We start from the raw sequence: 13,267 nt of genomic DNA, 5'->3' as shown, positions 1-13,267 counted from the left end.
TTCTTTGATTGTTAATTTTTTTACTTGGCTTAATGGAGTGCTATCTCCATCACAAGCTCTTGCTTTGTTATGAACCTGTTAACTGTTGTTTTTCTGATCCAGAACGTACACTCGGATATTTCATTTGATCCTCAAACGCTCCCTGATGTCGGATTAAACTGCAGCGACTAATCCTTCAGCCCGTCTGATCCGGACAATCTCAGCAGACTCATCCCGTGTGCAAGAAATGTGAGGGGGCTGGATTTTAGCACAGATGTTTCTTCATCCGACACTGAAACAGGAAAAACCCAACGACTGCATTTATATCAGCAGCCTGAAGTGGCTCCCTGTTCTTTGGGTCTAAATGCACAAATCTGATGTGTTTTTAGATCGGACCTGAGTCACTTTTGTATGCAGTCAGATACTTCCTCACTCTGGATCTCAACAAATCCACCCAACTTACTGCTCGCTGAGAAAAACCCAAGCATGTTTTTTGCTAAAATAACATCCATTGTTAGAATAAACATGCGTGTAAACAAATATGACGTGTATTAACCCAGATGGCATGAGCTAAGATATATCACTGCATGCACACATGCTGCTTTAGAGGACAGACACATACATATTAGAGTCAGATTAAAGTTATGTGTAATTATAAATGTGAACCATCATGACATGCAAATCTGATCTGACCAAAAAAACTGGTTGAGCAACATGGCTTGTAACCCTAAGACAACATAGCATTAGCTTAGGCTACCACTAACTTTAGTGTAGCATTAAACCAAGGACACTAAAGACAACAGATTTAAAACTTTACTTTTTTTTTTTTCAAATTTACTCAAAAAACAATAATACAAACAGTACAAACAGGTTAGGGTTAAATCAGCTGTGCACATAATCACACCGAACAAGCATCTGACACGTGAATACTAATTAAGTGCTTCGTGAGACACAAAGGGCTAATTAAAATCAAAGTCTGTAAGCACCACTTCTATGTACACCACTAAGGGGGAAACCCTGGGCAGGAACCATCTGAGGTTATAGAGTGAAGATAGAAGCAGCACACGTGGGATAAAAGTAAAGGTATGGGGTAGTGATCACATGAGCAAGGCCTAAGGGGGGTGCTGCATCACTGCTGACCCAGTGCTCTGAGCCTGATTTCTTAACAAGATAAAAAATGCGAAGGTAAGAATTTCACAGTGCTGTAATGTGTAATGTCAATTAAGCCTTCTTATTATTTTTCTTCTTCTTTTTCTTATTCTAAAAGTGTGTTCAGGGCACTAGCTGGGCTACATGTTACAGGGTTCAACAGATCGATGTTTCCAAGTCTTTTGTAAGCTAACATCTGATCTCTTCTCCTCTTTTAGCATGAACAAAGGAAGGGAGGTGCACCAATGCAAGAAGAAATACTGCTTCTGAGAGAAATTACCACCATCATGGTCACACCTGTCCAATCCCATCAACCACTATTAAATATATCACCATATACTATACAACGTTGACGGCAACACACCCAGAACATTTGAAGCAGTTCCCTGTCTCAACTCTGGACCATCAGACCACATCCTTCTGTTTCTGCTGCCTGACAACATTCAGCTTCTCAAACAGGAGAAGCCTTCAGTGATAATTCAATTCAATATTATTTGTATAGCGCTTTTAACGATTTACATCATCACAAAGCAGCTTTACACAATCAAAAGAATTAAGTTTGTATGAAATGTGAATGTGTATGAATCAAAATTATATGATTGTCCCTGATGAGCAAGCCTAGGACGACGGCGACAGTGGCAAGGAAAAACTCCCTGAGATGGTAATAGGAAGAAACCTTGAGAGGAACCAGACTCAACAGGGAACCCATCCTTATCTGGGTGAAAACAGATAGCAGGGATTGATGTGCATAATAATATGCGAGACAGGAAGTTCAGTATAAGAGGAGATGTGTAAGATTAAAGTCCAGTTTGTTCCTGGAGGCTCAGGTAGACTGTAAGAAATTCCAGTCCTGAACTTTTGAGAGACTGAAGTCACAGGTCCTCAGAGAACAGCTGTCTGCATCAGTCGAGGACAGGACCACCTTCATGGAAAAGTGGAACCAACCCCAGTCACCACACGCATTCCAGGCAGACCACACGGGGCATCCATGTGATAAGATCTCCAACCAGAAGCAGGACTCCAGGATGAGTTAGACAGGTCCAGAGGGCAGAGGAGGTTGGATCACTGTTAATCACTGATAACTGTTAAGGTTTGGTCTGATGGATCTAGAGCAGCACTCTGGGATTGTCTAAATATACCAACTGAGACATTCTTAGAAAAAGTCTTGAGGAGCATGCATCAACAATATATGGTCCATGGAGATATCATAAGGAACCCAACTAGGAATCATGGATGAACATTGGTCCCATGTCCACACTCAACAACTCAAGAAAGCTGCAGGTGTGCTTGGACTTTCCAGCAAATCTGTATGGATATTTTTAACTCACTCCTGGCCTGAGCTTCTGTACCTAGTAATGGCACACATTATAGCCAGCATCCCAGTCAACACTTATCCACTAAAGTTCACCTACCGGGCAGCTTTACAGAAAAATGCAGCCACCCACTTGCATTTAACACCATTTTTCTTAGGAAGATGATTAACAAACTCACAAACTATATGATGACACATGCAAATGATTTTTTCAGTTTCTTACTGGCAGACCTTAACTGGTTAGAACAGATAACCTCACCTCCAGTGCACTCACCTTAAACTACAACCTTTTATATTCAGAAGATACTGTTGTCGTAAACTGGTGGTGAACTTGTGCAATGAGAACAACATGTGCCTCACCCTCTGCAAAACAAATGTGTGCAACCCACAGACTCACTAGCCTCATTAGAACTTCTGAAGAGGGTGCTGACAGCTTCAAGTTTCTTGGCCTCAACTTAACACAAGATTTTTTTTGGCCCATCCACACCACACAGTTACCTTCATCCTGTACATCTATTTTTTCCTCAGGAGGCAACACAAGATCAATCTTCTCCCCTGGATGATCACCAACTAATGCAGGAGTACAGCTATGAGACCATATTGAGCAGCTGTATTCCAGTCTGGTACAGCAACTTCACGACAAGTTTTAGAACAGCTCCAAGCACCATAAGAACAACTTTACCTACTAGAATAAACAAAGAATGTCTTTCCAGGGATTATGCCCATCTCAACCACCAACTGTCCACTAACCTCAGACTATTCCGTCATGGGCACCAAGACTGAGAGACCGTTTTTTTTCACCCCTGAGTGGTCAACCCAACAGTTCTTCCTACCTCACACACTTGCCCTGGGATTCCAAATGATACTAAAAAAAGCAAAGACTAAGTTTTTGTACTAATACTGTTTAAGTTTTGCTTGGAGACCAGTCATGTCAATACAAACAGCTGATATATTAGTTTTCTTACTTTTCTGACATGCTGCAATGGAGAAGGTCACCTTCGCTAAACAAACTAACAAACTTTCGGATGCTTCCGTCGACCACAGTGGCCATCCAACCTGCAGACAACTTAAAGGTTTTACACAGGATGCCCTTCCTGATGCAACCTGCCAATTTATACAGGCTTGGGACTGACACTACATCCAGTGGCTGGGGTTTGGGTACTGGCTGGGAATTAAACATGGAACTTCCACTACTGAACCACCAATACCTAATTTACTGTTAAATAATAAGATGAATTAATTAACATAATTACATGCCTGTTTAAAAATATCTATCTATCTATCTATCTATCTATCTATCTATCTATCTATCTATCTATCTATCTATCTATCTATCTATCTATCATTACAACTTCAATTTAATAACCTTGACTCATTCCTGTGTGTGTGTTTAGTTTGGGAGGAGCTGTGTTTCATACTTGGCTTTAAACCCTATGGACAATAAAGATCACATTTCAAAGTGCAGCAGGGTGTTAAACACACACACACACACACACACACACACACACACACACACATACACACGCAGACACATTATCACCCTCGTGCGATTTGAAATCTCACTGCACGTAACGCCTTTCACTTGAAACGGTACGGTTAAATCAGAACCACATGGCGGCTCTCGCGCGCTCTGTTCCTGAGCTACGCTCCGGGAAGCGGGGTTCGTGGAATTCCTCCACTGGGACGGGATTTTGAGAAGAAAAACTTCCACATGTCCATTTCTCTTCTGATTAACGCCACCTTCAGTAACACCTTCATGAAATCAGTTAGATGTTAGAGAAGGGTTGACTAAGAACAGCAGGTTTGGTTTTAAATGTGTGGGGGCGGGGTTAACAATTAGAGATGACATCACAACAAAAGCTTTATAATTGCTCTCTGAGAGAGTTTAGCATTACAATCACTTACTCTCACTCATTGTCTAGACAGCTTTATCCTGTATTCAGGGTCGCGGGGGACCTGCAGCCTATCCCAGGAGACTTAGGGCAAGACGCGGGACAATGGTGCCAATCCATCGCAGGGCACACACACAAACACACTACAGGCAATTTGGGAACAGCAATTAGCTTAATCTGCTGGTCTTTGGACTGTGGGAGGAAGCCAGAGTACCCAGAGGAAACCCACTAAGCACAGGGAGAACATGCAAACTCCATGCACATAGAGACGAGAATCAAGTCTGGCTGGGAATTAAACCTGGACCCTGGAGGTGTAAGTAGACTAACCACTACACCATCGTGCCACCTTGCATTACAATAATCTGATTTAAAACATAAAGCTAGCACACACAGCTCTTAACACGACTGGCATAGTTAATGAAACTAAAACTCCAGCCGCCAATGCTAAGCTAATTTCATGCAAAAAAACAGCAAGTCTTCAGAGTATGAAAATCATGCCATGAGCTATCTGTCTGGCTGTCTGTGTGTAATTGTCTGTCAATAGAGTAACTTGTTATAATTCTCTTTTCAATAAATTTTTTTTAGTTTGACCAATAACCATTGTTAAAAGCACTATATAAAAAAATTAAATTGAATTGAATTATAATAAGCCCATTTATAAATAACGGTTATAAGATATTTATAAATAAAAGTTGTGTTTCTCTTCTAGAGTGGAATCTCAAGCCTGCTGAATGAAAGAGAGAGAGAGAGAGAGAGAGAGAGAGAGAGAGAGAGAGAGACCTCTAGTGGTGCAACAGCACACAGCTAGCATAGTAAATGATAATACACTGATAATACCTACTAAAAATATCATAAATACAAATCTGGCAACCCTGTTTTTATATATTTTTAATGGTGTGTGTGTGTGTGTGTGTGTGTGTGTTTATGCACTGTTGCATCCCAAACTTCAACTAAAGAAATGTTTGTGGCGTTAGATGAGCTGTGCCAGGAGTGTGTGTGTGTGTGTGTGTGTGTGTGTGTGTGTGTGTGTGTAGATATTTTCGACCACCTGATGCAATAAATAAAGATTTTTCTTTGCAGAGAGGACATGCAGCAGCAGGTTGAGGCAGCGTTCAGCTTCCTGTGTGGTGCTTATTTCACTCAGTGCACAGAAAACATGGCATGTCTCAGTTACACAAGGGGGTGGAGTTTATTTAAAACAGGGGATGTTTAGATGCGGGGTGGAGTTTATTTAAAATAAGGTGTGTCTCAATTACTTACACAGGGCTCAGTTTTAAGCCCACTGCTTTTTTCTCTTTACAAGATTCCTCTGGAAAACATAGTTCTTAAGCATGTTATTTAATTCAAATTCCAAATTCAAATTTTATTTGTCACATACACATACACAGTACGATATGCAGTGAAATGCTTAGACAACTGCTTGTGACCAAAAAAATAAAAGACTATGTATAGGAAATAAATATGAAAAAGGAAATAGAAGGTAAATTTAACTAAGAAAGAATAAAATAAAGTTTTAATAAAATTACTGTACAGTAAAAAATACACAATATAACAAAATATGTGAAAAAATATAGAACAATAGGAAAAACAGTTACACAAAGTAGATATAGATTTTATGGAATTTTTGTGTGGAATGAAGTTAGATATAAATAGTAATAAAAATTAAAAAAAAAGTGTTTTTTGTGTCCAAATATGCTCAAAAGTGTTTTATTTAAATTGGCTTGTGATAGAGTGATTCAACTAATGACCACAAAAGTGCAGTTGTGCCACTAGTGTAAGTGAATGTCCAGAATGTCCAGAGTGAGTGTAAAAACCGCATGTGTGGATATGCAAAATGGATCAGTAGTGTGTGGTGTACTGATTAAGAGACCGTATCACCTGCGGGAAAAAGCTCCTCCTCATTCTATCTGTGTTGGTCTTCAATTCAATTTAATTCAATTTTATTTGTATAGCGCTTATAGCAATTGTCATTGCCGCAAAGCAGCTTCACACAATCAAAAGAATTATTTAAGTTTGTATGAAATGTGAGTGTGTATAAATCAAAATGGTCAGTTTGTCCCTGGTGAGCAAGCCGAGGGCGACAGTGGCAAGGAAAAACTCCCTGAGATGGTAATAGGAAGAAACCTTGAGAGGAACCAGACTCAACAGGGAACCCATCCTCATTTGGGTGAAACAGAAAGCAGTAAATGATCTGCATTTATACAGTGTGTAGGGTGGGAGGCAGTTCAGCTATAATAGCTGATGTTAATTGATGTTAATATGGAGTCCAGGTAGTTATTAAAGACCCAGGTAGACTTGTAGGAAGTTCCAGTCATGAACTATCGAACTGTCAAGTCCCCAGAGAAACAGTTGCCAACACCAGTCAAGGCCAGAACCATTTTCTAGGTAGAGAGAATCATTCCCAGACACCAGACGCATCCCAGAGAGACACACGGGGCATCCATGTGACGAGATCTTCAGCCAGAAGCGGGGCACCAGGATGGGTCAGACAGGTCCGGAGGGCAGAGGGAGTCTGGATCACTGGCAGCTCAGGAACGACATGTGTAGCTCGACAGAGAGAGAGAAAGAGTGAAAGGGGGAGACAGGAGGAGAGAGGAAAGAGAAAGAGGAGGAGAAAGAGAAGAAGAGGAGAGATGGCAGTTAGGTATGGTCACAGTCACACAATGCATAATGTGAATGTATATTAACTGTAGAGTGCAAGCAGAGACTCCGGCAGGACTAACTATGACAGCATAACTAAAAGGGAGGAGCCAGAAGGAAACACAAACATGAGGGGGAACTGAGATGTAAAGCAAACAATCACCTCACCGTCAGCAAACGTGAGTGATTAATGAGAGTGAGGAAGACAGCATCTAAACATACCAGTTCACCATAATACTCTACGTCCATGAGTTCCCCAGATCTGCTCCTTTACCTACGGCAAATCTATTTATAAAAATGCTTGGCTAAATAAATAGGTTTTTAGCCTGGACTTAAACACTGAGACTGTATTTGAGTCCCGAACACTATTTGGAAGACTATTCCATAATTTTGGGGCTTTGTAAGAAAAAGCTCTGCCCCCACCTGTATTTTTCATAATATGCGGTACTGATAGACAGCCTGCATCCTTTGATCGAAGTAGACATGGCGGTTCGTAAGACACTAGCAGTTCACTCAGATAATGCTTTATATGTCAAGAACAGTATTTTAAAATCAATGCGAAATTTCACAGGAAGCCAATGCAGTGAAGATAAGATAGGGGTGATGTGCTCATATCTTCTGGTTCTAGTGAGGACTCTCGCTGCTGCATTCTGGACTAGCTGAAGCTTATTTATGCACCTAGCTGAACAACCAGACAGTAAGGCATTACAGTAGTCCAACCTAAAGGTGATAAAAGCATGAACTAGTTTTTCTGCGTCGTTTAGCGACAATAAATTTCTTATCTTGGCAATATTTCTGAGGTGAAAGAATGCTATCCTGGTAATATTATCTACATGAGCTTCAAATAAAGGCTGGTATCTATAATCACACCAAAGTCTTTCACTGTTGCACTTGATGGAACAGAAAGGCCATCTAAAGTTACGGTGTGATCTAAAATTTTACTTCTACCTGAATGCGGTCCTATGACTAGAACTTCTGTCTTATCCGGATTAAGCAGAAGGAAGTTAATTAGCATCCAATTTTTTATGTCCTGCACACATTGCTCAACTTTAGTAAGCTGTTTTTTCTCATCAGGTTTTGCTGAGAGATATAACTATGTGTCGTCAGCATAACAATAAAAACTAATACCATGCTTACGGATTATGTTGCCCAGAGGAAGCATGTAAAGGTAAAAAAGCAGTGGACCTAAAACTGAACCCTGAGGAACGCCAAACTCCACTAGAGAACATGCAGAATAATCACCATTTAAGTCTACATACTGATAACGATGGGTCAGATAGGATCTGAGCCAGGAGAGGGCTGTACCCTTAATTCCTACTACATTTTCTAATCTGTGAAGAAGAATAGCGTGATCAATGGTGTCAAAAGCTGCACTGAGGTCGAGTAATACAAGCATAGTTACACAACCCTGATCAGAGGCCAATAGGAGGTCATTTACTACTTTAACGAGCGCTGTCTCTGTACTGTGATGAGGCCTAAATCCTGACTGATACAGTTCATGTATGCCATTTGTATGTAGAGATGAGCATAGCTGCTCCGCTACTATCTTTTCCAGGATTTTAGCGATAAAGGGGAGGTTTGATATTGGCTTGTAATTAGACAGCTGACAGGGGTCGAGGTCACGTTTCTTAATTATTGGTTTGATAACTGCTAATTTAAAAGATTTTGGAACATAACCAATGCTGAGTAAAGAATTAATTATTCCCAACAGGGGTTCTGTTATTGCTGGTACTATCTGTTTAAGAAAATGTGTCGGTACAGGATCTAATGTACTGTGCAGGTTGATGAATTCGCAGAAGAGATGAGTGAAATTTGTTCATTCTCTTCAAGGGGAGTAAAGTATTCTAGGTTCTAATCAGACAGGGCTAGATTAACATCTGTATCAATTACATTGTTCAGTTTCAAAACCTCAATTTTATGCCTAATATTTACAATTTTATTATTAAAAAAGTTCATGAAGTCCTCACTATTGCATGATGTTGTTGTGGAGATTTCTGCAGTGGTCTTATTTCTGGTTAATTTGGCTACAGCATTAAATAAAAATCTAAGATTATTTTTGTTTTTTTCTATAAGAGTGGAGAGATATGTTGATCTAGCTACACTAAGAGCTTTTCTATAGTTCAGGATGCTCTCCTTCCATGCTATTTGAAATACTAACAATTTAGTTTGACGCCATTTACGTTCTAATTTCCGAGCGGTCTGTTTTAATGTGCGCGTGTGATCGTTATACCAGGGAGCAAGTTTCTTATCTCTACTAATTTTTCTTTTAACTGGAGCTACATTATCTAAGGTATAGTGAAAGGTCGACTGTAAATATTCAGTCGCCTGATCGAGTTCTGTGGGGTCAGACGGTGATCTAATCAAAGTTGGGAACACTGGGAGATTACTAATAAAACTCTGTTTGGTAGTTGATGTGAATGTACGTTTCAGATGATAGCGCGGCGCTGTGTGTACATTATTATTGTGACACACTTGAATTGAGACAAGATAGTGATCTGAGATAATTTCAGATAGTGGAATTGTAAGTAAATTTCTTATTCTTAATCCGAATAATATTATTAAATCTAAAGTGTGAGCTGCTTTATGAGTGGGTCCTACTACACACTGATTTACTCCTACCGAGTCCAGTATGGACATAAATGCTGTTCTCAGAGTTATGTTACTATAAAGAATTTCAAATGAATTAAATTTGTGTCCGTGTTTTTGTACAATAGTCAGATTATCATTGTGAATAACTGCGACGCCTCCTCCTCTACCAGTGAACCGAGGCTGGTGTATGTAGCTCTATCCAGGAGGACTAGCTTCATTTAGAGCTACTGTACATACTCGTCCTGTTTAATCCTGGTTTCTGTTAAACAGAGTATATCAAACTCCTGATCTGTGATAATTTCATTAACTATAACTGCTTTAGATGCGAGAGATCTAATATTTAACAGTCCTAGCTTCAGATCAGAGGTGCCAGCTGTGCATTCAGTCTTCAGGGAGCAGAATCGCTTTCCTGACCTCAACAGAGAGAACAGTCCATTGCTGGAGTGGCTGAGGTCCTTCACGATCTTCCTGGCCTTGGTCCAGCACCGCTTTCTATAGATCGAGTGCAGGTCAGGGAGCTCGGTGCGGATGGTGCGCTCAGCTGATTGCACCACCCTCTGTAGAACTCGTCTGTCCTGCACGGTGCTGTTCCTGAACCAGTTTGAGATGTTTACCGTCAGGATGCTCTCTATGGTGCAGGAGTAAATCTTCCTGAGCACCTTGTAGGGCAGTCTAAAGTCTCTAATGGCTGTCGGGCCTTTTTCACCACGGTGTTGATGTGAAAGGACCATGACATTCCTGCATGATGTGAACACCGAGGTATTTGAAGCAGTCCACTCTCTCCACAGGGCTCTCGTAGATGACGGGGGTCTGGTATTTTCATTCCTGCTTAGTGCTAAAGTCCACTATCAACTCTTTTGTCTTACTGACGTTTAGAGGGAGGTTGTTCCTCTGGCACCAGTTCTCCAGATTCTTAATCTCCTTTAGGTAGGCCGTCTCGTTGTTGTCAGAGATCAGGCCCACCACGATGGTGTCGTCAGCAAACTTAATGATGGTGGTGGAGCTGGTAGTGGCCACACAGTTATACGTGTACAAAGAGTAAAGCAGGGGGCTCAGAACACAACCCTGGGGGGCTCCAGTGCTGAGAGTGAGGGAGGCTGAGACATGTCCGCCCATCTTTACTGCCTGTGGTCTGCCAGTTCCACTGACACAGAGATTCCAGGTGCTTCAGCTTGGTGGTGAGTGTGAAGGAAATTATAGTATTAACACTGGAAGTGCCGAGTACCGGTCATTTGACCACAATGGGAAAAAAAGAAAAATATTGCTTCACACTCAATCAAATTCCAGGACCCTCCTTTCATGACTTTTCCTAGATCTGTGAGCTTAATCACCCTGCATGCTTACATTTTTAAAAGCACACCAGCAAAAGCCAGTATAAAGATATTTTGCTCTAACTTCCGTGAAATTGCTGACAGCTGGGTGCCGGTCATGCTGCTTCCTGCCTTTTCCAACCTGCGATTCTTATTTCTCCCAGCAGTTGCCGCAAGGGATTGCGTATCCCTGGTACAGTATCTCAGGTTTTCATTCCATATATGCAGTTTATATATATATATATATATATATATATATATATATATATATATATATATATTCATTGATAATCAGCGTTATTTTATAAGGGGATTTAGGGATTTAGCTCTACTAAATTTTATAACGTTTTGAGAAAATTAATAAGTTCTTTCATTATATTTGAAGCTTCTGAACTGTCGGATGTTTTTTTTAGTGTGACAGTGCTTTAGATGGAGCAGATCTATGCTAAAACAATGTAATGACCCCTCCTGAGAATATAAAGCTTTATTATTGTATTTGAATAAATCAGATCTACCACAGCAGATAATAAACTATGCTATGTCATAACCGAAGCAAACACCACGATTATGCCTCGTTTCGTTCGGTCCATGTGCTTATTCGGGAATGTGGCAATATGGAAGGTATGTGTGGCCACTCAATGAGAACTTAATCAAAGATTTCGGTATCTGCACTGGGTGCAACATCTGCATAGTGACACTAAACAGCTGAACAACTTCACTTTTCCGTTTACCTCTGAGATAAACAGCTGTATTTTGTTTGTTTATATTTAGATTTTTATACCAGGACAAGAACATAACAGTTTGGTCTGTGCAGTTAGTGCCCTTGTAGAGAATAAATAAATGAATAACACATTCCAACCACCAAGAGAGTAGCATAGTCTATTGTTAGTTTTAATGATTTGGCTGAAACTAATTAACACTAACCTAAACCCTTGATTATGAATTTCAGCTAAAACTAATTCTATACAGGAAAATCTAGATGCAGATTCCAAATATATATATATATATATATATATATATATATATACTCACGTAAAGGATTATTAGGAACACCTGTTCAATTTCTCATTAATGCAATTATTTAATCAACCAATCACATGGCAGTTGCTTCAATGCATTTAAGGGTGTGGTCCTGGTCAAGACAATCTCCTGAACTCCAAACTGAATGTCAGAATGGAAAAAAAAGGTGATTAAAGCAATTTTGAGCGTGGCATGGTTGTTGGTGCCAGACGGAGCGGTCTAAGTATTTTACAATCTGCTCAGTTCCTGGGATTTTCACGCACAACTATTTCTAGGGTTTACAAAGAATGGTGTGAAATGGGAAAAACATCCAGTATGTGGCAGTCCTGTCGGCAAAAATGCCTTGTTGATGCTAGAGGTCAGAGGAGAAAGGGCCGACTGATTCAAGCTGATAGAAGAGCAACTTTGACTGAAATAACCACTTGTTACAACTGAGGTATGCAGCAAAACATTTGTGAAGCCACAACACGCACAAGATACCACTCATCTCCACTACAAATAGGAAAAAGAGGCTACAATTTGCATAAGCTTACCAAAATTGGACAGTTTAAAGACTGGAAAAATGTTGCCTGGTCTGATGAGTCTCGATTTCTGTTGAGACATTCAAATGGTAGAGTCAGAATTTGGCGTAAACAGAATGAGAACATGGATCCATCATGCCTTGTTACCACTGTGCAGGCTGGTGGTGGTGGTGTAATGGCACACTTTAGGCCCCTTAGTGCCAATTTGGCATCTTTTAAATGCCACGGGCTACCTGAGCATTGTTTCTGACCATGTTCATTCCTTTATAACCACCATGTACCCATCCTCTGATGGCTACTTCCAGCAGGATAATGCACCATGTCACAAAGCTCGAATCATTTCAAATTGGTTTCTTGAACATGACAATGAGTTCCCTTTACCAAAATGACCCCCACAGTCACCAGATCTCAACCCAATAGAGCATCTTTGGGATGTGGTGGAACGGGAGCTTCGTGCCCTGGATGTGCATCCCACAAATCTCCATCAACTGCAAGATGCTATCCTATCAATATGGGCCAACATTTCTACAGAATGCTTTCAGCACCTTGTTGAATCAATGCCACGTAGAATTAAGGCAGTTCCGGAGGCGAAAGGGGGTCAAACACCGTATTAGTATGGTGTTCCTAATAATTCCTAAGGTGAGTGTGTGTGTGTGTGTGTGTGTGTGTGTGTGTGTGTATATATATATCACTATTACTTGACCCTGAAGTTTAGTTTAGAACACAAAAAAAACAGAAAAGTCCTTTCTGGTAAATCAACTGCATATGTAGTTTATTTACAGTTATTCATAAAAAATATATATACAATGTACAGTACAAGGTAAACACGAAAAAGATTACAAAATGAAAAAACTA

The sequence above is a fragment of the Clarias gariepinus genome, chromosome 5 (genome assembly GCF_024256425.1).
Source record: "Clarias gariepinus isolate MV-2021 ecotype Netherlands chromosome 5, CGAR_prim_01v2, whole genome shotgun sequence".
In the NCBI taxonomy this organism is placed as follows: domain Eukaryota; kingdom Metazoa; phylum Chordata; class Actinopteri; order Siluriformes; family Clariidae; genus Clarias; species Clarias gariepinus.
The sequence above is the reverse complement of the archived record's forward strand: the minus strand, read 5'-3'. Positions refer to the sequence as shown.